The sequence below is a fragment of the Engystomops pustulosus genome, chromosome 8 (assembly GCF_040894005.1).
Source record: "Engystomops pustulosus chromosome 8, aEngPut4.maternal, whole genome shotgun sequence".
NCBI classification, from domain to species: Eukaryota; Metazoa; Chordata; class Amphibia; order Anura; family Leptodactylidae; genus Engystomops; species Engystomops pustulosus.
In genome coordinates, this window is record NC_092418.1 from 74,643,596 (window position 1) to 74,648,979 (window position 5,384).

Genomic DNA, 5,384 nt, shown 5'->3' on the forward strand with positions numbered 1-5,384 from the left:
GGCACTTCTTAAATACCAGTGCAAGCAGTTTGCACATGAAAGAAGGTGCAAAGTCCATCAGAAAACTGGTGCAGGGGGGCTTTAGTAGATCTGGGCCAATATGTCTAGAAACTCTCCATGAGCCGGCCCCAGTCTATGCTGTCTATGCCCCTCACTCTAGAAATATACCAAATATGTAGAAATTAGCACACAATTCAGAGTGTCGTATTTAACTTTCAAATTGTGTCGCTGTATGTTAAAGCTGCACCACAAAAATATGGTGAACTTTGTCAGACCTGAACGGGGAAGCGACACATTGATACTTCAATTTACCTTGGTGTATATTGACATCTTGATTTGTACTTTTTACATTAAAATGTTATATTAGTATTTATAATATATTTTTAGGCCAATTCCTGCCTGGCGCAGAATAAACGTGGCGCAGCTTCCGCCTCTTGATGCATCCAGCTGCGCATATGCAGCGGTCCGCCAATCATACGCTGAAGCACGAACTCCAGTGTATGATAAATCTACCCCATAGTGTATATGCATGTCATTTGGTCAATGTGCACAATCAATACACCAGCCTGATGGTTTGTGATGTTACATACTAACTGCAAATATTACAACTAGAGTTCATCATTCACAGCTTTCAGATGGGCCACTACACCACTACATCTCCAGCGTAGGACAATATAATTCCACACAGGGCCGACGCTATGGGTAGGCAAAGTGGGCAATTGACCAGGGCCCCCTGAAAGGGAAAAATCTGTTCTTTCAAATGAATCTTAGATTTTGTTTCTAGGTGCCAGGGATCCAGAGATATTCAGGTTTATTCAAGTGAGAATATCAGGTGCCATTTATATATAAACATCACTCCTGACGGCAGTTTAACAGTTAATATCTCAGTTTTCCTAAGACTTAGAAACACAAATATAGATTCCTATAAAATAAGAGACTCTCTTCTTTCATAAGGAAAAAGAAGTGAGGTCCTATGTGTCACAGAGCCAGAGATACAGTCCTCTGAAGTGTGTCCCCCTCCAGATTCTTAGCCATCAGGATACAGGGAGAATTTGCTGCACACAGGAGCTGCTGCACCTCACAGATAATGGAAATATTCACTTTATTTAATATAAATATTCAACTAATAATGTTTATGTTTTTAACCCTTCTCTATACAAAACTATCTAAGAACACACTTGATCTCTTATTGCCTTTTATTTATTTATTTATTTTTTAGAAAATTGACTGATACAATGAACATGCGATCCTCTTCAACCTCAAAATTGTAAAAATTGCTCTGGTCAATAACCAGAAATGCCGGGCAGTGAACGGGTTAATACTCCTTGGTTGAATACCCGGGTGAAGATGCTTATCATCTATCTCCTATAATCTGACCATTTATATATCTCCCTTTTTCTCAATCTATTTTTCAATCAATCTTCTTTTTCTCTTCTACTGTATTTATCTCTCATAGCTACTGTACATCTACTGTGTATATCATCTATATTATAGTTCTGCATCTAGAAAGCTGTATCATATTTCATATTTATCTTCTATCATAATAATTATAATGAATAATTCTTAATTTATATAGCACACACAGATTAAGCAGCACTGCACTGTGCTTGCCAGATGTCCCCAATGGGGCTCACAATCTAATCAACCTACCAGTCATTTTTTGGAGTGTGGGAGGAAACCGGAGGACCCAGAGGAAACCCACGCAAACACGGAGAGAACATACAAACTCTATGCAGGTGTCGACCAGCGCTGCAAGGCTGTAGTGTTGACCATTGAGCCACCGTGCTTCCCATCAATCTCCCTATCATTTATCTATCTCCTATAAAATTTGCTCATATTTTTTTACCATACTAAAGGGAGCCTCTTGCTCACTGTGACTGGTCATAAAATAGTTTTATTTTGGGGCCCCACTTTTAGTTTTGCCCAGGCCCCCACTTTGTCTAGATCCGGCCCTGATTCCACACTATATGAACTGGTGTTTTAGCTCCGGCGTCTAAGGAGTTCCCCTCTGTCTGGTAAGAACACAGCAGTATTATAAATAGCACATGCTGCATGGGGCCTACAGTTTTGTCAGTGGGGTTCGGGAGCTAATAGAGAGTTGGCTCGCAGTCTTGTGCACTTCTATGGTGAAAGAGCTCTTAGAGGATTATGATATCCTTACTTTACTGTGGTATTTATATTCCTCTCATTAGATGTATGGCTTCTAAAGTATACATCATAATCAAGTATATTCCCCAGTGTGGGAATGTATTTCATTTTCACAAAACCAGCACCCAACTGCTACATGTTTTTGCCTGTCAAATTAAATTGAGGAACAATTATTTGGGTGAGTAAGGGACGGATAATAACAAGCCTCTCATGGCTGATTTATTGGGCATGATTTATTAAATTACACATCAGTACCCATGCAAGGGGGTGAGGGTAATCGGATACAGTACTGTGTGTGACTAGTGATTTCTTAGGCTATGTATACAATACTGTTAATACATCCTCATCAAGGATCCAGGTTTCGGCTTTGGGGATGGTGTGATGTCAGAAAAAGGAACAAGAGTGCTGTAGACACTGCATGGAAACCACATGGAGCAAGACGTGAGGGCTATCGCTAGCAAAGGAAAGAGAATCTTAAAAGCTTTGTGGATTTGAAATGTTGTTCTGACATTTCATCAAAAATGTAGCAAATCAAAATATGTGACTAGTCTTTCAAAATCTCTGGAATGTCCATTAAAATGAGCACTGAAGCGATCATGTTGCCATAAAATGGCTTTTCACATTTCTTTAAATTATTTCTTTTGAAGACAAAAATATTTGGGGGGTCTGATCATTGCCCCACCACCCATCAGGAGAGCATATGGAGGCCTTACTATACTTTACTATATTTGCTATTATATCTTTGCCCCCATTCAATGTAAACTATGATGAGCCCAACCATAACTATCCTTTCACATAGCTGATGTTGATACTGACAAGCCATCCTTTGTAAACAAAAAAAATCTGGATGACCCCCCTTTATCTTTAAAGGTAACCTGTAAGAATTCGGATCGCGTGACGGGATGACGTGAGAGCACGTCGCTCCGCCTCCCGATGTCCGTGACACGGAGACGCCGATTAGATGTGAGCGCCTCGGCGCTGGAGCGTTCTTTAGCTGACCTGCCTCCTCTTGCTGTGTCCGAGCCCTGAGCGCTGGATGCGCTGTCGGTGCCTTCCTCGTTGGACATCCCGGTGTGCGTGGTGGCGGACCCTGGCTGGATCGGACTCCGGTGTGCTTGGTGGCGGACCTTGGCTGGACCGGACCTAAGACGGGAGGCGAGTCGCCGTTTCCGTGGGAGTTCTGGGCGCTGAGCGTTGGAGGAGCTGCGGGAGTTTGGAGTGGAGAGGAGACTCGTGCTGGGATGAGGTGATGCTACAAAAGCCGGAATAAGGGGCCATAAAGTCGCCTAAACGGGTGACGGAAATAAGGAAGGAGCGTCCTGGGTTGCTTACTAAGCTGGGTGCTGAACTTTCGGGGGAACTGCCTGTGAGCTGTTACCTGGCTGCGGCCGGGACCAGCTACCGGACTGGACCACTGTGGAATATGCACCAACCCAAGTTTGCTAGGACCCAGGATCAACTTTCCATTGTGCTGCGGAGTCACTAAGTGAGTAACACCCATCTGAAATCCTCCCTGGCTGCCATACCGATAGTCACTAACAATCTTTTCCAAAGGTATGCTACTAACACCACTGCCCCTGCTTGGATTTAAGCCAAAAACTGTATACTTCTACTAACTTTTACTAACACTTTGCTACTAGCATTTGTCTAGGCTTGGACTTAAGCTGGAACTGCATGCTATACTAACTCTTTTTCCTATTGTTCAGACCTCAGCTGAAAGTGCATGCTACTTCAGCACTCGGTTGCTAATACTTTGCACTTGCTTGGACTTAAGTTATCAGCGCCAGGAAAACAGCAACCTGGTGGTATTTGGATCCCGTTGTAACTTAAGTATCATTACACTATAGCTTTCCACTTTACTACTTGGGCGCTCTGCTGTGGGATATAAACTCAGCTGATTCAAATTTTGGCTTAACAATAGGATTCTAACTAACTGGCCTAAAACGTAACACTTATTAACACTCTCTTATACCTACCTGCTGGGTGTTGGGCCGTAGCGTTTAATTGGATTTTTTGTTTCTGTGTTGTTGGTTTGTCATTGCTGGGTTTGGGTTGGTCTACTCCACCATGCCTCCTAAAAAGCCAGAAAGAAAGTCAGGAGGGTTAGATAAAATGTGGAAGGCCTCCCCAACCAAAACTAAACAAAGCAGTAAGGAGGACTCGCCCCCCCTAGCTTCCAACAGCACAGGGTCTAACTCTTCAACCAGTGTAGATCTTAACCCCGCAAGTGAAGATATTCTTGCTCAGATCCTCGCTACGGTGCAAGAAACCAAGTCATCAGTAGTGGAGCTAAAAAAGGAGGTTGGCTGTATTAGTTCCGACATTGCGATAATGAGGGATGATTTAAATTCATTGAGAGATAAGTTTAAGGGAATGGAAAAAAGTGTTAGGAGAACCGAGGAAGACATTAAATCAATTCAGAAAGGCATGAAAGAACTAAGGGAAGAAAATGCACAATTGAAGGAAAAGTTGTTAGATCAGGAGAATCGGTCAAGGAGGGCCAATATAAGAATAATCGGGTACCCAGAGGACCCTTCTGAAGGGAATATGGCCATCAGCTTACAGAAGTGGCTTCTGAAAATATTTGGCAGTGATGAGCTATCTCCTAATTTCGCAGTGGAAAGAGCACACAGAATTCCCTTTCAGAAACCGATACCAGGGTCACCCCCCAGAACAATTCTGGTGAAGTGTCTCAACTCACAAGACAGGGATTATATCATTAGAAACTCAAGGAAAAAAGAACAAGAGATGCTTATGGACGGGAAAAAAGTGGCCATTTTCCCAGACTATGCGAGGGAGACACAGAAACTGAGGGCAAGCTATAAGATGGTGAAAAATAGGCTGCATGAGGCAAATATACAATTCTCCCTGCTTTTTCCGGCCAGACTGAGGATAATTTATAAAAACAAAACACTGTTTTTCGGATCCTCAGAGGAAGCCTCAGACTGGCTGGAGAAACAGGGGATTTAGACAGGAGGCAGGGAAGATTAACTGTGTTAATAACATGTCGTAAAATGACAAAAGGACAATGATGAACGCTACTTAAATATGTGTAAATGGTCATTGGATGTCGGGAGGGCGATGTAAGGTGTAGGGATCTTCTGTATGCTGTTACAGGTGGATCAAGTTGGGGTAAGGGGTTGGGGAGGTACGGGTGGGGCTGGGGGGAGACGGGTGGGGGGTATGAGGGGGACTGGGAGGGGAGGGGAGGTGGGAGGGGTTATTGGCAAGAGAGG